The 20794-nt window shown below is 39.9% G+C and overlaps 1 pseudogene; it reads right to left on the reverse strand.

Moving 5' to 3' along the window:
• Positions 1–13806: 13806 nt before the first annotated feature.
• LOC118850887 lies at positions 13807–15275 on the reverse strand (annotated as a pseudogene).
• Positions 15276–20794: the final 5519 nt, after the last annotated feature.

The following is a 20794-nucleotide window of genomic DNA, read 5'->3' on the forward strand; positions in this document are numbered from 1 at the left end:
TAGGGGATCACAATGGAATTAAGTATAATATTGCCTTAGCCTCTAGTAGCACTGATATTTGATAAGAGTGGAGGAGTCAGAAATCAATAAAGTAACACAGCACTTAAGGGAGGGTGGGAAGAGGGGGGAGGTCAGTGGTCTAGAGGTGACATGGCTTTTATCTAGCTGCCCTCAGGAAATTTCTGAAGATATTTCACTCCCTCCCTATAAGAATGGATGGGAAGAGAAGGAAATAAGAGATGAAAGTAAAGAAAAAAAGAAATTGAGATTAAATAGGTAGTTGAAGAACTCAGACTGTATAAAATTGAGCTGGAACAGCCTACCAGTCAAATAAAAAAAATTGTACAACTAAATGAAATACATGACTCTAAGGATGACTGACAGTGGAAATATCTCTTTAAATCAAATTATATTTCAACACTTAAAGAATCCTCGATTTTGTCAGTGTGGATATCCCCACCACTGATGCAGATTAGAACCCTCTCCTACTTGATGGATGAACAGAGAGTTGCTGTAGTCAAAGAATTCATCACCCTGTGTCCAGTCTGGGTGTGAGCATCTCTATACTAAGCTAGACTGGTCTTCAGACTCTAAACATACAAATTCGTCCTTTACCAGCCCATACCTGAAGCCCTTTCAATTTAGTGGAGGGCCCACCAGAAACTGTTCTGCTAAAAAAGCTAACATAGCTTTCAAGAAATCAGAATCACCTCCAGCTATGGGCTCAGTATGAATATTTCAATACATGCCATTGGCCAGGTCAATTGAGTCAACTTTTCTCATCCGTAAAAAAGACAAGTCGAAGAAGAAGGGCCAAAGAAATTCATTGGAAAACCTAAGTTTCATAAATCAAATGATGAACCCCTGTGGAGCAACTAGATGGGAATTCCTCCTTCTCTTTTATTCATCTTTTTATTTGTTTTTTCTTCTTTCATGCTTTTGCCTTTCCCCATTTCTTTTCCATACCCACTTTGTCTTTCCCCTTCCCCTCTTTCCTTTAGAAATGTGTTTTGGTATTACATTAAGCACCTTGTCTTAATAAATTACTTTTTACCTTGAAATTCTCAATTTAAGATAGGGTTACTGAGGAATTTATTTAGATGCTTGCAGCAATGGAGAACATGGGAATGGTTTGCAATGGAATGTTTTAAAAAGGTAGATAGATTTCTTTAATTAGCAGTGATTTAGCTTTCATCTCCTTTGTAGGAGATGAAAGTCTGACAACATATCGAAGGATTCTCTGTGTTAGTGAAAACTTGGGTCTTCTCTGAAAGATGGGTCATGTCATGCCCAGAAGTTCAGTTGCTTTCTTTTTGCAATTCTTAGCGAACAGCTTTTATTCATGACAATAATCTTGACAGTAAAATAAACAGCTAGTTTTTTGGCCTGGGTTATCACAATTTTCTAATGATTTTATGGAAAAAATTGAATCTCTTCCTACTCCAACTGATCCTTCACCCAACTGCCAAAGTAATTTTCTGTAAGTACAGATTGGACCATGCAACTCCTATTTAGTAAATTCCAGTGACTCCCTGTTGCTAGTTCCATGAAATATCAATTCCTCCATTTTTCTTTTAAAGCCCTGTGTTGGTAAGCAAAATGGGCTCTTAGTACTTAGTTCAACCAAGTGCCCTTGAAGAGTTTGGCTTTTGTTTCCTTTGAGTAATTCAGTGTATTTCATTGAGCCTAACTAGGTGCTAAGCCCCAGGCCCAAACCCCTATTAGGTGTTAAACCTATGTGGGTGTGGATTGGTAACTAAGGTAGGGTCCAAGGTGGGGCTAACTAAGGGGAGGGCCTAGTTTACACATGAGTTTGAGTGACATGTCTGGGACAGCAGAGGCTTTTAGACCACGTGGGTTTAAGTCGCCTCTTTGTGACAGTTCTAGGTCACGTGGGTGAGCTGCATATGTGACTCACCCCGACCCTGAAAAAGATATGAAACCAGGGGTTGGCTTTCTTTTCTTTGGAGCTCTTACCCACAGCAGTGGTGGCGTGTGTGACTCTGGGCCAGCCCTTGTTCTGAGCTCCCGGGCTGAAACTAGATGTTGGTAACTATGAATTGTATTGGGTCTGTCTGTTGATGTTTGTAATTTGTTTGTATTTTGCTCTGAAGTTCAGGGTGCTGGCTTTTTCCCCTGAGCTAAGTGAATGGTATTTGTATGCTGAATTAAAGTAAACTTGTCAACCCCTTAACGTTGCTTTCGTTACCAAAGCAGATCAAAAGAATCTGTGCTTTTGCAGCAGGCTGGTAGCATTCTTGTTGCTGGGCTTCTGTTGGTCTTTCACCCCCCACAACAGCTGCTAGCCAGATTGTTGAAACAAGCCCTCCACAATTCAGATTCACCGCATCTTTCCAGCCCTTCCTCCACTCTATGGTCCAACCAAGTTGACCTTCTCTTTGTTCCTTACACATAGCATTCTATTACCAATCCCCATGTCTTTTCATCATCCATCCCACATGCTCTTCTTTTTCCTTCAAAACTCAGTTCAAGCAGAACCTTCTACAGGAAGACTTTCCTGATTGTTCTGCCCCACCCCCCAGCATTGCCAGTGCCTCTTCTCCCAAACTACCTTATATTTAATTACCTTATATTCATTTTCATATGTTTTTCTATATATGTTTATATATGTACCTTCTATCTCCTCTGGTAAGCTCCTAGACCAGGAGTGGGGAACCTGTGGCCTTGGGGCCACATGTGGCCCTCTAGATCCTTGGGTGTGGTCTTTTGACTGAATCCAAGTTTTACAGAACAAATCCTTTTCTATTAAAGGGAGTTCTCTGACGTTTGGATTCAGTCAAAGGGCTGCACTTAAGGACTGAGAAGGCCATATGTGGCCTCAAGGCCTCAGATTCCCCACCCCTGTGTTAGAAGGAATTGTTTCATTTGTTGTCATTGTGTCCTCAATATCTACCACAGGACTTGGCACATAGTAAATGGTTAGTGATCGATTGATTGACAAAGGAGGGTCATATTTAACACTTGAACACTGATCAATGAAAATAGTGATTTTATATGCATATATGTGTGTGTGTATATATATATAATGTGTATATATGTGAATGTATGTCTATATATGTATCAGCATATGCTGATACAGTATATATCATATATATATACATACAATGTATAGCATATATACTAACATGTACTGTGTGCATATGTGTACACACACACATCCGCCTAGATAACCTAGGAGTAATATATTTGGTTGTGAAACTGAAACCATATTTATTTTTTGCACAGTAACTAGTAAACACAACATTGCCAAATTGCTTATACTTTTTCAGGTCACCAAATTTCAAATCTAGTTTAAATGGAAATACTTATTTAGAAAAGAATAAATGTGTCTGGAATTGGGCCATCTGGCATTCTGTAACCCCCCTGAATTTTGCAATAACACGATATGTTGGAATGTTTAGGATAGTTAGAACTGCACTAGAATTGTTGTTACGATAGAGGACTACAGCTGATTTTGCATTTAGGTATTTATTGCCTTGCTTTCTAAACCTGATCATATTCAGTGCAGCAATTCAACAAATATTAAATGGATCACATGATTAATTTGAGGTTAATTTTTCATCCTTCTGAACCTTCTTTTGAAGTCACCGTGAATCACGTATACAACAAATCAGAGGCATAAATATTGGGTCATACTGGTTGTAAAACAAGTTCAACTGATAATTATTGTTACTGACTTTTAAAAATTAAAGTTAATTTTTTTCAATTATCGGTCATTTATTTTTTCCTTCCTCCTACCCCCTACCCCCAGAAAAGAGGAGAAATGTAAAATCTTTGTAACAAATAAGCATGGTGAAGCAAAACAAATTCTCATATTGGCCAAAAATGTGTGTCACATTTTATATTTTAGTCCATCATCTTTCTGTCAGGAGATGGGTAGTTGTCTTTGTCATTGATCTTCTGGAACATCCTGGCTGACTCACTTCTTACTGTTCTAACTCTCTAAATACCAGTTTCCTTTTTTATGTGAGAAAAGATCTTCTTACAAGTAAATAAAAGTTAATTATTAAAAAATAATAAGTAGGTGAATAAAAGGATACCTTGTCCAGCATTTCCTTGATTAGTCTTTACTATACTTTTTCTTTTTGACAACTGCTGACCTACTGCCTCCAAGAGACAGAGCAGCCCTGGGAATGCTCTGGGAGTCCTCCTCCCCCTTTCCCTCCCCCATACCACCAGTCTTGCTTCCGGCCCATCCTCCCTGCCATCAGTGTAGAGAAGAGGCCTACCAAGTGACAATGAGCCACACACAGAGCCGACAAGCCAGCCTAGCAGAAGCAGCAGGTATCCTCAGGGTGAGACAGGAAGTAGTATGTTCCAGACAAGACAAACCATCCACCACTGCCACCACCTTGACCACTGTATCTCCTTCGATCTTAATTGAGATAGCCCAACACCTGAACTTAAGAGTCTTTGGGAAAGCAATGCTTCTGTTCCAAAATCCATAGCCACCATCCTAGGAGATAGCCCTGTGGACATGAAGCCGGTGATTGCTCATATATCTGCTATAGCCACAGCTACTGAAGATTAACAAAAGAAAGTTCTGGCCACCTAAGTCCTTGGTGTACTGTCAAATGACTCAACATCAGAAAATGATAAGATTTTTATGAGTGGAAATTACTTTAAAGGAGAAACATTACCATCTGCTTTACCCCTGAACTTTAAAGACCATGGCCTTTTTCCATTGGATTAGCAACTGAAACCTTTCATATGAATTGTGACTTCCATTAGAACATGAGCTCCTTGAGAGCAGGGAATTTCTTACTTTCCTATCTGTATCCACAGTGTTTTCTATATAGTAAGCACTTAATAAATACTTCATTCATGAATTAGAACCAAGCCCAGTACTAAGTCAGGAACTCTTACTGTGACATTATTCAAACAACTCATTTCAATACTGAGTACCAGTTCTTAGATATTCAATCTAAATTCTATTGTTCTTTCTCTCTCCCAAAATGGTACCACTTAGTTGTCTTATAAACAGATGCTAATAACTCATATTTATGGCAAAGCAGATCCCTCACAATGGCATTGCCAGGGAGGTAAATACAAGTATTGCTATCCTCATTCTCCAGATAAGGAAACTAAGGTTTAGGCTGGGAGATGAAATAACATGTGTGAGTCGCACAACTAGCAGGCAAAAGGGCCAGCATTTAGAGCCAAGTCTCCTTTCTCTACAGATCTAGATTTTCCTTTCCATGATATATCATGCTGCCTCTCTAAAGCCCAGTGACTCTACTATGACAGAAGCACACACTGCTTGGGTTCTCAAAAAATCACAGCTGTAGCAAGTAGTTATAGCAGTAGTTCATTGGTCAGAACCATACCCTCAGTATTACCTTATTAGTAGCAGTCTAATTAAAACCAAAGTGGAATTAAGTTAGTGTCCCACCAAGCCATTCCTAGAGAAGAGAAAAAAAGAACTAGATCTTTTTTCTCAGTGGTCAAAGGGCAATGAAAAGATGCATGGTGGTTGTAAGTAGGCTGCAGGATGTGGGAGGAGTGGAGTAGAATATATAATGAAGGAGAGGCATGTTACTGGGAAAGGAGTTGGTCTGGTTACATAGCAAGAATGAAGGATAACATATTGGAAAATCCAAGTGTTGCACTGCTACCCATGGAACGGTAAAAGAACCAGAGGAAGTCCCCCAGAACATTGGATGAATCCTTCATGGGGGATTTATGGAAAGATATGGATGGGAATCACACAGGATAGGAAGTGCTGGAGGCACTGTGTACTTCAGTGAGATCAAAGATCCATTGAAGTATCTAAAGAGATTTTTGTGTGTCCAAAATTTTTGGTTCTCACATCTCTAGGTTTAGCAAAAATTGAAAGTTCAAAAGCATTCTTCAAGTAAATTTGATAAACATTGATTAAATACATACCTTCTCTGTGCAAGGTTCTATGCTAGGCACTGGAGAGACAAAGAAAGATGAAGAAATAGTCCCTATTCTCAAGGAGTTAACATTCTAACAGATTGTTACTTCCACTGGTTGTCCTATTCCTTTAATCTTTAAAAAAATAAAGGGGGAGGGTGGATTTGATTCCCAAAGCTATAGGATCTTGCTCTAATTGGTCACCCTCCTCCTTCTACTCCTTACACTGGGGCTTAGCATGTTAAAATTACCTTATTCCTTTGGGGGGCAGGGATGAGGCACATCTCTAGTTCTGGACATCACAATTTTTTTTTGTAAAAGGAAACCACTGTCCAAATTCATCTGAGAGTCATCTACTTTGATCTTAGATGTTAGGGAATTCTTAAAAATAGCTTTTCCCCCCAACCTTCTTCCACATTGTCCTCTGGATTCTTTGCCCCCTCACTCTCTATAACTCTCTTTCCTGGTCCTCAAAGAAGAATTATTCACATTTGCTTTTAGTCGTCAAACCAGCCACCCTTTTGCTGGACAGTTCCCCAGGAAGTTAATAGTCCTGGGTCTCTCCATTCCATCCTTTAAAATTCTGCCTCCCAGCCATAAACCTCAGGAGTATCTCTATTGACTTGGGTTGTTATGACTTCTCATGAGTTTGGAGACTGTGTACCTCATGACCAAAATTAATTTTCCACAATTATGGAAAAGCAAAATTCATCTTTCCTGAGGAACAGGGAAATTGCCTTATGACCATTCTCTTAGCATATCCAAGCAGACCAGCTTGGCCTGACCCATGGCAACATTGCAGCCCCTCACAGTTTCCTAGGATAGTCCTGGGCCACTATGAAAACTTATTTTTTTATCTTTATTAGTCATAACCCCTTGCAAGATCACATCAGCCCTGGAACTCACACCTCCTCAGTATCTCTGCCCCTGGGGCCCCTCTCCTTTGATTGGAAGGTGGAGATCTGAGAGCTCCTCTGAGAACCTATTTTTAAGGAAGATTCCCTCTGTGGTCCTCTGGATGTCTCTACCATGCCCTGGCACTGGGTATGTTCTCTATCTTGTTCCCAGTGTTGCTATGGCAACTACACCCCCCCCCCCCCCGCTCCCCTGCCACTCACATATACCTTGTTTCACCTAAAGGTGTTTTCAGGGGACCAACCAGTTAGGTGGGGTAGTCTAGTAGTTCTTAAATTTGATTTTTGGTGTTATAATCAGGTGACTATTCCTTCCTACCTAGTCTCTCCCAATGTCTTACTTCCTTGCCTCCCTAACTTCTTTTGGTTGTCTTTTCTATTTCACATTGAAGAACTTTGAAAACCTTTTTTTTTATCATTTCCTTGGAGGGTATGGGACTAGACCTATTATTTCATAAATGTGAGGGAACTCCCTCTGTGGAAACTCTCTTGCTATAGATCAGTAATACATTTTTAACTTATAACCTTTGAGACACTGAGAGGTTTAAATGACTTGCCAGATGTCCCACATCTAGTATCAAGGGAGAGTGGTAAGAGAGCCAGGTTTGTAGTCATATGACAAATTCGAATCTAACCTATGTTACTTACTGCTCATATGAGCTTGGCCAAATCATTTAATCTCTCATTCACAGTTTCCTCATCTAAAAAGAGCAAGGAGGTATAAAATGAGCTATATGTGCCCTATACTTCACAACTTTACAAAGCTGTGAAACAATTATGTCCATCCCGGCTCTCAATCTATGATCCTCTGTCTCAGAGGAAGGGGTCTTCTTGACTCCAGGACCAGCCCTTTATCCAGTGCAGGATTCTAATCATTTCCATACTGCTAGAGAAATCCTAGCAAGTCAGAGGCAGTAAGATTTTCAGTTTGGGGTCATAACAATAACAATAAATGCAACTAGGATTAAAAAATAAACAATCCTTTTCTCTCCTATGTCATTATCTTTACTCACATGTACCTGGAATAGACTTCCCCTTTCTCCCAGTCTAAGCCTCTTTTTTTTCCTTCAGTGCCCAACTCAGATGCCATTGATTTTCCCCCACCCTAGATGAAAGTGGTTTCTTATTCCTCATGGGGCAGATAAGTTGCAGAGTGGATAGAGTACTGGACCTGGAGTCAGACCTGAGTTCAAGTGTGACCTCAGACACTTACTAACTTCATGACCCTGGGTAAGTCACTTAATCTCTGTTAGCTTTAGTTTCCTCATCTGTAAAATGGAGATCATGATAGCACCTCCCTTCTAGGGGTTGTTGTGAGGAACAAATGAGATAACCATTGCAAAAGCATTTAGTGCAGTGCCTGGCACATGGAAAGCACAATATGAATCATCATAATTATTATCTTTAAACTTCTCATAGCACTTTATTTGTATTTCCTCTTTGATAGGGACTCCTTTAAACTCCAGATAGTCTATGGTTTAACAGGACTTCGTACCTTGGAATAATAATGCTAAAAAGGAACTTAGAAGTCAAGTCTGGCCACCTCACGTAGATGAAGAAACCGAGGCTCAGAGAGGCAAGATGGCTTATACGAGATCACATCACTTGTCTGTGGCCAACCCAGGACTTGACTCTGGGTTTTTTTCATTTCAACTTCAGTTCTTTTTCAACAACCCACCTTGCTTCAGTGACATAGAACATATCAGAGTCAGTCACTTTTTGTGTATTGAGAAACAAAGTAAAAAGTTTCTTTATTTTAGAATTTCCTAGGAATGAGTCTGTTCCAAATCCACCTTCCATCTGCACCCTCTTCAGGTTTTGCATCAGTGAGCTTAAAATTAGGCAAGCTCCATCTGAAATGGATGTTTGATTTTGACACGTGCTGTGAGTGGATGCCATGGGGGCTCAACCTTCTCTTAATTCTAAATTAATTAGAGGCACTCATATTCTTAGTGACAAAAATATGCAATCAGACCTAATTAACTGATAATCAGTGCTTTACCACACTCACCACCCCCAACCCAACACATACAAACATACACGCATCCTTTTGGAGTGGTAATCACAAGAGCAGGATGTTGAATTTTAGAAAAGTAGAAACCCTTCTGAGACATAAGGAAGATGTTCTTAGCTTTGTGCCTGGTGTCTTAGAAGTAAACATCCAGTAGCATCAGCAATGTGGAATAGTTATCTTATGTGTCATGCTCAAAATTTGTGCGAGTTTGGCTGTCCTGATACTAGATGTGCTGTATGCTTTATGAAGTCTGGTTCTCCTAAAGTAATTGCGCATTGGACCTATCATATTCTTGGCTTTCCTATTGACTTTTTAAAATTCTTTTACTCCTGAACTAGCAGTATCAAGTTCAGCAAGATTCAAAAGACCTTTTCAGCACAAATTTAATTTGCATGGACTAGTCCCTACAGGGGTCAACCCTTTGATCAGAGTTTTGGGTAGAGAAGAGGGAAATTAGTGGTATTTGGATATAATGATAAGAAAATGCTACCACCTTGCCAGAGAGGCCATTTGATCTCTCCAAGGATGCTGGGACCCCTCTTAAAGGAGCACCAGCCATTAAAGGGCATGTCTTTCTATCCCAAAGGCAAGTTCCTGAGTGAATTTGTGGAGCTGTAGTATTTTACTCTTCATCCGCTTTTGAGCCATTTCCAAGTTCCTCTACAAATTCCATGCTGGGCAGGCACACCCATTGCCTCCAAAGCAGCAGGGTAGTTTGAACATGGTGTGTCACCAGGGCTACCTAGAAACCCTATCAGCTTTTCCTGTGGCCTGGAACTACATTGCCGGGGGTGGTCTTTTAGAATTAGACCAGCAGGGTACAAGGCTCATTTTGTAGGCTGTATGTCATATATAGCTTTGATTAATTTTGCCTTGCTCCAGGAATGTGACCACAGAAATCACCAGATTGTACAGTGATCAACCCATTTGGAAAAGTCACTCCTCCCTACTCTGTTCTGGATTATTGAATCCCCGGTGGAGTGCTTTGAAGCTCTAAAAACCAATACTTCAAGGATCTTTGACTGTCACTGTGGGTACTTCTTTGCTGACTTTAATCACAACCCCTCTGTGAATTAATGATGGTCTTCAAGAGCTGTCATGCCCCTCCAGCTCATCATCATATGGACAACTTGGTGATAAGTCTCTCTGAATTTAGCAAGGCAAGTCCTACAGAAACAGACCTACAATCTGTCGCAGGCTCTACCTTTGAAGGCTTTCTAGTTTGGGGAGGGCCAGCTACATGACAGATTGCATAGAATGTTGGACTTGGAGGGAGACAGATGAGCTAGAAACCTGCCTCATAAACTGACTAGCTATGACCCTGGGAAAGTCACTTAACCTCTCCCAGCCTCAGTTTCTTCATCTGTAAAATAGGGATCATAATAGCACCTACCTCCCAGGGTGGTTGTGAAAATCAAGTGTAACACTATATATTATATGTGCGTGTGCGTGTGTGTGTGTGTGTGTGTGTGTGTGTGTGTGTGTGTGTGTGGAGAGAGAGAGAAAGTACTTTGCAAACCTTAAAAAGTTATGTAAATGCTACCCACCTAGTTAGCATAGACACCGAGAGCCCAGGGTCACCTCCATTCCACTGTAAATCATGAAAGTCCATGAAGAAGGTCTTTAGGGGAGATCTAAAATACTACAAAGACTAAATATTGATATTGATAAACAGTATGAGGGAGCGAACAGAGAGCCTGTCTCAGAGTTAAGAAGAATAGGTATCATGTCTCACCTTTGATACTTAATGACTATGTACCCTGAGGCAGTGTCACTTAAACTCTAAGTACCCCAGGTTACTTTCTAAAACTATTTGTTATTCAGTCATTTAAGTCATGTCTGACTCTTCATGACCCCATTTTGGGATTTTCTTGGCAAAGATACTGGAGTAGTTTGCCATTTTATTTTCCAGATCATTCTATAGATGAGGAAACTGAGGCAAATAGCATTGAGTGACTTGCTCAGGGTCACATAGCTAGTATGTGTCTGAGGTCAAATTTGAACTCATGTCTTCTTGATTCCAGGCCCATTGACTGCACTACCTAGCTGCCCCAAGGCTATGAGCTGTCAAATAGTTGCTGAAAGTTTCTTACAGTCATGAAATCACAAATCTGAACTCCACCCACCCACCAAATTATTATTACTATAACAATGGTAAAAGGATTTTAGTTTGTGTCCAAAGGGAATTTCTCTCCATGTATCTTTCACTTTCTCTCCAGTTAGTCACTGAACTGGTTTCTTGAGCATCTTTGAAAGCAGATACAGGCAGCCCTTTCTCACAAAGTCTAGATTATCTTCAGCAGATCTGTCATTGCTCTTGGGCTCTCTTTGCTGCCCAGCATGACTTTTAGTCACCTCTTTGTGTCAATAACTTGTGACTTAAGCAATGAAAATTAATTTTAATATCATCCTAAGCAAGAAGTAATTGGAAAGGTAAATCTATTGTCTAAAAATGCTTTTAAAAAGAAAGAAAAGAGAATCATTGAAGCGTATGTTTTGAAAATGCACAAATAAGAAAAAAGGGAAGGACAGAAAGAATCACAGAGAAATAGGATAGTTTTGAAAGTTACATGTTAAATTTACTGCATGAATATTTAAAAGCAAGCAGTATATAATAAATATTTGCAGCTTCATGTTCTGTGTTTATAGAAATGATTGTTTTATTTGCAATTTGTTGATAATAGAAATTTTAACAGAGATTAAAGTGCTTCAAAGGTATTAGTTTGCTTATATTGCATTGTAATCATTTATTACATTTTAAGATATCATGTGATATTTCTTTTGTACCCTCCCTATTCCTATTCCCTACAATTTACTTTTCTCATTTCAGAAACAATGCAGCTTTGAAGTCTTAGATTTGCAGCTCTAATGGTGGAAGTGCTTTGGCTGATTTTTAAGAAGGAAAGCAGAAATATTCTCTTCCCTCAAAAGCTGTCAGGATGTTTTCTGAATATGCCCAGCAAGCACATTCTTAGTGCCCCTACACCTGAACCATCTGTCTCACATGTAACCTGTGAACTGCATATTTTAAAGCACAACGAAGTTAAGAAAATAACAAGTCAAAGAATTAAAAATGTTTTTTTTTGCAAAACATTTTGACATACATTGTCTCATTTGATCTCCACAATAACTTGATGCTATTATTATCTCTGGTGCCTGAACAAAACACATAATTTATTGAAATTGCATTCCTTTCCCTGCCATATTATCACTTTTAAAGTCAGAAGTGTTACACCTGAACCAGAGACACTATCTATGAGGGTGTTACTTATTGAAAATTTGGCCACTCAATGGAAGGGATATTTTACTTATTTGCTTGTGTTTTTGTTTGTTTTCTAAGAGGTCTGGCATAAATAGAATTCCAGGATGGAAGCTGAGGAAGAGAGAATGGAGATGGGGTAAGGGTGGTTTTTATTGTTGTGGACTAGACTTATGATTTCGTCAACATTGGGAGCTCCTATAAAGGACTACTTCTATCAATGGAGGTCAGCACCTGCTTTGCCCCTTAGGATGCTCTTAAGAGGTTAATGGACTCCATTAGGATCAATGGCACAACCATTATGTGTCAGTGGCACAGGAACCCAAGTTTTCCTGACTCTGAGGTCAATTCACTATCCACTAAACCATGCTGTCACTCATAAAGGTGATTAGCAAGAGGCAATTGACTAATGTCATATTGAAAATGGATAATCAACTCATATCAATTCTATCAAACATCTTTTTTAATCAATAAAGCATTTACTAAGCTCAATTAATAATATCTATCATTATCTAACTGGTGGTGGTGGTTGTCTGTTCTCAAAGAGGACCAAGATGACATCACTGTGCTAGAGTCAAGTTTCAATGTGTCCGACTGTGACTCATCAGACCAATATGAGTTTGGAAGGCTCTACCTTAGGTCGAAAACAAATAGTCCGTGTGAACATTTGGGATAGATACTCTAAATTTGTGCATCCTGTGTTTCCTTTGAGCTGTCTCATTTCAGCTTTTCCCTTCGAGCACAGCACCTTCTCTGATGTGGACATCATATGCTGAGCGGTCCTATGCCAGTGTCTCCCATGTCACACAATCAATTCCAAAGTTCTTAAAGACCTTGAGACTGTCCTTGTATCACTTCTGGCCACCATGTGAGTGCTTGCCCTGTGTGAGGTCTCCATAAAAGTTTTTTTTTTTTAGCAAGCCTATGTTTTACATTTGAACAACATGGCCAGTCCATCAGAGTTTGAAAGCTTGGCAGTTTAGTTTGAGTAAGGACCTCAGTGTCTGGTACCTTATCCTGTCAGGTGATCTTCAGAATCTTCCTAAGACAATTCAAATGGAAGTGATTCAGTTTCCTGGCATGGCGCTGATAGACTGTCCAGGTTTCACAGGCATGCAACAATGAGGTCACCACAAGGGCTCTGTAGACCTTCAACTTGGTAGTCAGTCTAATACCTCTTCTCTTTCATACTTTCCTTTGAAGCCTCCCAAACACTAAGCTGCTCTGGCAATATGTGTGTCAATCTTGTTATCAATGTTTACATCCCTGGAAAGCTGTGCTAGGTGTTGGGGATACAAAGAAAGGCAAAACAATCCCTGCCCCCAAGGGGCTTACATATTCATGAAGGGCTCCTTGGGGGCTGACAACATGTAAATAAATAGGGACAATAAGATATGTGCAGCAGGTAGCATTTGATCTGAGTCTTAAAGGAAGCTAGGGATGTCAAAAGGAAGAAGAAAGGAGGGACAAAATTCTAGGCTTGAGGTAGAACCAGATCAAAGGTACTCTCTGGACATGTTGCATGTGTAGGTAGATGTTTTGTCTGCCATGACTAGATGACGGGTTCAAGGAGAGGTAGGTCCATGTCTTTTATTGGGCATCTCTTCTTTTTTTTAAGCACTTAATAGTTGTCACAGTGTAAGGGAAAAATGATGACACACATAAGGGTGGCTATGGGCAAGCTTTGCATTCTGTTTAATGCCAGTGGATGGCCCCATATCTCACTCTGGGTTCTGAACTCCACTGAGTCCTTCAGGAGACTGCTGAGATGCTGACTTACTCTTTGATGATAATTCTTTTGCTTTGATGTGGCCATGCATCCAATTGAGATACTGGCTGACTTTGGTATAGATGCCAAAATTGTTTGGTCACCCACTGCCCTCTCCCCCACTCACCAGGCCCACTAGGAACCATGTACCCCACAATTCAGTGACCATGGGCCCCTACCCACACAGCATCCCCCTCACAAGCATCCTGCTTGTCACCAAGGATTCTTGCACGGAGCATGTTCTCTGAGATGCTGTTTTGCATGGTTTGAGAGCAGTCCACATGAGAGGCCAGGTGGATTTTGATGAACCTGAGGGTATAGGTGCAGTTTCTTGACTCTTCAAACTGATGGCCCCAGCCTGTTACCACTGTTTCCCTCCCCACCTTTATTAGCTCTTGACAGACCAGTCCCAAGTTGGGAAGGCAGATGAATAAGGTATATTTGAAGAAGACAATGGGCTTGTCCAGGTAGAGCAGTGCAATGTCATTGTATGAGGCACTTTCGGTATAGTTTGGGTGCACAATAGCTTCCTGTATGTTAAAATCCATCTCTGAATTCTCATACTACCAGATGTTGTAGTCACCAAGTCTTACTGTAAGGTATTTTGGATGTTTCACACAGTGGGCTGCAGTCAGCACCCAGGAAAAATGAATAAGGACACCCCACACTTTAACTTTGACTGAGAGTCCAACAATATAACCTGCCATGGGCTGTCACCTTTTTTGTCTGGCCTCTCTGCTAAGATTCAGATTTGTAATTCTTCAATATTTGGCATTAGGTAATTCACCTTTGATTTCCCACGTGGAAAATTTGCAGGTATACACTCCTTAGGGTTGTCACACTCCTGATATCCAGGGGAACAGCTGCAATGACATTGTTGATTCTTGAGGTCCTCAATTCTTGAGGTGAACACAGCCATCATTCATTATAGAGCAGTTGGTATAGGTTACCTCATAACCACAAAGGCATCCTTTCCACCCTTCTTTGCAGATGCACTGAAAGTTACCAATACCGTCACTACAGGTCCACATTATGGTAGGGATGATGATCACACAGGTCTCCATTCACATACTTTCACCAATAAGCTAATGTTTCTTCCTGAGTTGTAAAAATCTGGATTTCTTCCAGGTAACACATCTCCTCATTGCTTTCCTTCTCCAGGTTGCTAGGTTTAATCTCTTCCAGGAATGACTTAGCTCACATCTGACTCCTCGAGATTTGGTTGGCTTTCTTGCAGCTAGAGAACATTGAGTTGGCATGTCTACTGTGTGAATAAGAAGAGGCCACAAACACCCAAAAGCTCACAAGCTGCTGCATTTTCGAAAAACTGATACATGTGGCTCTGAGAAGCTGTAACATGCATAGTGGCCACACCTTGGTAAACTGTCTCTGTAGATGAGTTAAGCCAGGCTGAAAGTACATGATAGACTTCAGAGCCATCAGTGAGTTAGGGGAGTGTCTACACCAAGCGTGTGAAGATATTTCCCAGTGGAATGGGTGGATGAGAACAGTTTGTTCCAACAGTCATGAAGGTGGCTGAAGTGGGTCCTATGGAGTGCTTAGAGCTTAGTCAGACAAGTGGGCCCTGGGGGCCCACCAGCAGAGAGACCAAAGTAGAATTTTTTTAAAAGGTCAACTCAGGAGCTTGTCCTTTAGTTTATACTTCAGTATCTGGCTACCCTCTGGTTCTGGATGGGTGTAACTTATTCAAAAGAAAGACAACAGGTGAAGAGGAAAGGGTAGAAACTGTCCTCATGTAAGGAAATCCAGGAACCAGAAGGAGGAAAAACATGACAGAATATTTGGGTGAACATCCAAGGAGAGAGAATCAGAAGTGATTCTTGGCTTTGGACAATTCTACATACCACAGGCAGGGGAGGGAGGCAGTGTGAGGAGGAGAGGAAAAGATGGTATAGAAAAAGAATCTGGAGAACAGACCACAAGCCTGGCAGAGAAACATGATATCACAGTGATAGGGAACTTCAAATTATCCATGTATCTGCTGGCACTCTCTCTCTCTCTTTTCCCAAAGCAAACTAATAACATCTTGACTGAAACATAGTGCTGGGCACATAATAAGTGCTTAATAAATACTGGTTTACTTGATATAACTGGTTCTAATGATAACTTCATCCTTTTAAAGGTGTGGGAAGTAACAAAGGGAAATTCTATTTTGGATCTGATTCTTAGTAATCAAGGGAACTTGTTTGTGCAGAAATGATGGGAATTTTGAGGGCATGTGACCTCTCTCTCCTAGAGTTCGTGATTGAAGAGAAGAAAAAAAATCAGCAAATAGTTTGTACCTTAGGTTTGTGGGAAATTGTTTTTAAAGTATTCAGATAAAAAATAAGGAGGATCCTATGAATTAAAATTCTTTGGAGAAGTGAATCTAGGGGATGAGAGATAAAATTCTGAAGATCCAAAGAGAAACAATTCCAACAAAAGAGAAAAATGGGTTTTTTTTTTCCTGTAAAGGCTGATATGGGTGCACAAAGAATTTATTTTGTTTTTCTTTTCTCAGAAAATAAGAATGATCTTAACACATGAAATGAGAGAAAAAACTAGTAACAGGAAGTTAAAGGAGGTAGAAAGATACATAAAGAACTGGAAATTGAGCAGCTAGATATTCTTCATGAATTCAAGTCACCTGGCCTGGGTGAACTATATCCCTGTGTCCTTAAAGACCCAGTAGACGTGATTGCTGAGTCACTATCTGTCATAATTGAAAGGTTATAGGAAGTGGGAGAGGGGTCACAAGACTGGAGATGGGTAAATGTTGTCTCAGTTTCCAAAAAAGAAAAGACAGCCAAGCCTGGAAACTATAGGCTGATGAAATTGATTTCAATTCTGGAGAAAATTCGAGAAAGGATCATCAAAGAAATAGGTAGCCAGCATCTATAAATAGAATCAGTAATTACAAAGAATGAACATGGCCTCTTCAAGAGCAGGTCACAACAGACTAACCTCATTTCCTTTCTCACTAGGGTTTTGTCACTGACACGTAATGGTTGTATGGGCCTGGACAGGTAATTTAAACACTAAATACCCTATGAAACTCTAATTAGATGAGAAGGAATACTGTAGGTATAGTTTACCTAGATTTTACCAAAATTTTTGATAAAGAACTATTCTTTCAGAGAAGATGGAGAGATATGGAGTAGATGATAATACAATCTGATGGATTCAGAGCTGGTCGTATGGCTAGATTAATAGAGTACTTGTTAACAGTTCAATGAGAATGACGGTCAACGTTTAGTTATCCCTTCCACATTGTGGGGATTAGGGATGAGATGCCCCCTTGATGTGGAAAATCTGTATAAATATTTTTGGCTTTCCTTTTATGCCAGAGAAGAAGTTTAAATTACTGTGGTATTAAAAAATAAAATATGTTGATATTATACAATACTATACATATATTTATGCATTTCTGACTTTCTAAACTTTTCTGTGTCACCTACTGGCCTTCACATGTTATCTGTGGCTTCTGCAAAACTCCCTCAAAATTCTTGATTTAATTTCTTATGCTGACATGTGATATATCAAAACCATGATGGAGAAAGTCACAATGTGGAAGGGATAACTTTTATTAAGTGATTATTATGTGCCAAGCAGGATACTAAGTGCTGAGTAGGCAAGTGTAATGGGGTTTTGCAGTACCTAGATCATCTAATGGAGACTTCCATATGGGAAATGGCAGAGACCTGTTTGTGCAAGAAGATTTTTTGTATTTCCTTACCATGTGGATGGGAGCAGATTCTTTCCACTAGCTAGAATGGGCTACATTTTAAATATTTCCAGCCTGTGGTGTTCTCTCTCTCTCTCTCTCTCTCTCTCTCTCTCTCTCTCTCTCTCTCTCTCTCTCTCTCTATGTCTCTATTTATCTCTGTTTCCTGTACCACCACCCCAGGGGCATTCAGGGGTAAAGGTCTTGTTCAACCAAAACACTATGCACTAAGTTAGGTCAAGGAGGAATGTTCACCTTTCTCTGCTTACTAAGAAGTAATCAGTTGTTATAAATTTGCATTTCCTTTTACTGATATACTGTACTCTAAGAAATTTCCATGAAGGAATATTTTGACTTAATGAACAACGTCTTTGCTCCTGTTGGTTGACGCCTTCCTTCTGTACTTTATGTATCCTAAAAACCATTTTGTATTGTAACAGTGCTAACTTCTAAAGCCATAAAACAAAATTATCCCTAAGAAATGTCTGATCATGTTATGAGAGCTAGTTTGTGTCAAAATGCTTTCATAGAGTAGAATGAAGAACTCAGAAGATTTCTTTTAAAATTACAAGGTTGGTCATGTTCAGAAATGAATCAAATATTAAATGGAGGAATTACATTGGATCAGTGCCCAGATTCTTAAAAGTAAGTAACTTGAAGATGATGGCCAGGTTTTCTCAGTGAGCTTTAATCCAAATCACATATTAACCATATTGCAGGACCTAAGAGTAGAGCTGAGAATGAAGAATTTAATTTTCTTGACATCCTTTTTCAGGGGTACGAGTATCAACATTGTCTGATAACCTGGTAATATCTTAAGTCATTTGTGTATCGTCAAGTATGTGATAATATTGGGGAGATTGGATAGCTCATAGGATGAGTTCCAGTCATTCTGCCAGTTTCTCCTGCTCTGAAAATGGAGAAAAAACCCCTTCCTTTCTCCTCATCAGCTCACGTTTAGTGAATGAATGTCTCCTGTAGGTAAGAATGTCTTCCCATAGTCAAAGGGTCTTCCCTTGATGACTTGACTAGACAGATGTTTGTACAGTGTTCCCACCCACTTGGAGAAATGTTATCTAAATAAAATACATAATAATGCTAAGGATTATTGTCATTATCATCATCATCATCATGATTTTCATTTTCTATGTGTCCCAGGATTTTGCTTTTGAAACCGATATTTTGACTGGTGTTATACATGATTTCAGTTGCCCCATAGATACCAGTTCTTGCTCATTTCTTGAAAAAAAAAAGTCTTGCCTGTCAAGATTCAGAAACATTTTTGCATTTTTGAGGCACAAAGAAGTGTGAAATGCTGTTAGTTAATCAACAAGCATTGATTAAGCACCTACTACATACTAGGTACTATGCTATTCACTGGGTATACAGAGACAAAAAAGAAAATCATTCCTAACCTCAAAGAACTTAGATTCTATCAAAAAAAATCAGTATGATTATAAGCCAAATACAAAATATGCCCAAATCAATCCAGAGTAATTTCAGGGGGCGCTAATAGTTGGGGAAATGAGGGAAGGCCTCATGTGGTGCTTAAACTGAGCTTTGAAGGGAGACGGGGCTCTCAAGAAGTAGAGATAAGGAAGAAGCAGGCTTGAGGCCTGGAGGACAGCCAGGGCAAAGACACGAACATAGGACGTTGTATACAAGAAACTGCAAATAGGCCAGTTTGCCTGGAGAGTGTGAAGGAGTAGGAGGAGCCTGTGAAAGGTAGGCTGGAAACACATTGCGAAGGTCTTGAAATGGCAAACAGAGCAGTTTTATCCTGGAAGCCCTAGGGAGACTCCGTGTCCCTTTCATCAAAAATATAACATGGTCAGTCCTGTGCATTTGTAGATTTTATTCTGTAACATGAGAACTTATCGTTTTCACTCATGGTTCCATGGCCCCATTTTTTCTTTCAGTTCCTGTTTCTATGTTCTGGGTCAGAAAGACAGAATGGCCTCTTCTTGGACCTGTCTCTGATGCTGGATAGTATTCTATCAGTCAGGCTTTTTATTCCAGTAAGAGCCACTGAGTGCCTCAAGAAGTAACCCAAGTGCAGGAGCGGTTCACATTTGCCTAAAGGAGAGCATTGTGACAGAAGAGCTTCATTAATTCTCCTTCAGATGCAAAACTACTAATGCCGGGTTTTTATGTTCTCTTGTTAACCAGGATAGCTGCTTTCCCAGTATGCCTCCCTGAAAAGCTATTTAACCTAATGATTGTAAATAGCAATGAACAGCGTATTCAGGATAGTATCAGCATAAAGCTCATTCAGCGTGGATGTATTTGGCCGAGTCAATGTGGCTGATAGGTACTTGACCGAAGTTTAAATGTACAGAGTTTAAAACGAGCACTTTTTAGTGAACAGTTACCGAGGGTATACCCTTTAAAGGATACACTGTGTTGCGTTAACTTTGTAGTATAACTTCTAAGTACTTCTAGGATTTTCTGTGATTCCTCTCATTTCTGAGAAGCACTTAATTGGAACATTGGGAATTAGCAGTTTGTTCCCTAAAGTGTTCCAAGTGAACAAGATTTTTTACCGCAGCACAAACCAGGATTTCTTCCAAGATGCCCTTTCTTGAAGAAAGAATGACAATAAAATAAGATGACAACACCAAATAACAGTAGAGTGATCATATTACGTATCTTGGGAGCCAAAAATGACCCATCTATTGTAATAGTAATGATAATAACGACCACCACTTATATAGTGCCTTAGGATTTGCCACATGCATCATCTCATTTAGTCTTCACAACCACACTGTGAGGTAGGCGCTATTATTTTCCTGGTTTTACATATGAAGAAACTGAGGCTTGGAGATTTCAAGTCACTTGGCCAGGGTCACATAACTTTTAAATGGCTGAGGTAGTGTATAACCTTGGATTTTCCTGACTCCACATCCAGCACTGTCTCCACTGTGTCATCTACCTGCCCTAGTCATTCTAGGAACTCTCTCCCATTGTAGTACAATGGAGAAAACACTGACTTTGGAGTCAATATGTGGGTTCAAATCTTGTCTTTGTCATTTAGTTCCTGTGTATTGCCTAAGTCTGGAACCCAATTTCTTCATCTTTAATGAGAGAATTAGATTAGATGGACTCTGTGGCTGCTTACAAATCTCAACCTATGCCCCTGTGATCCTCCTTTCTAAAGTCCTAATGATTCTGGAGTTTAGGGGGATCACATGCTATAAGTCTCTCCCCCCTCTTCAGG

Source organism: Trichosurus vulpecula, chromosome 5 (assembly GCF_011100635.1).
Source record: "Trichosurus vulpecula isolate mTriVul1 chromosome 5, mTriVul1.pri, whole genome shotgun sequence".
Taxonomy (NCBI): Eukaryota; Metazoa; Chordata; class Mammalia; order Diprotodontia; family Phalangeridae; genus Trichosurus; species Trichosurus vulpecula.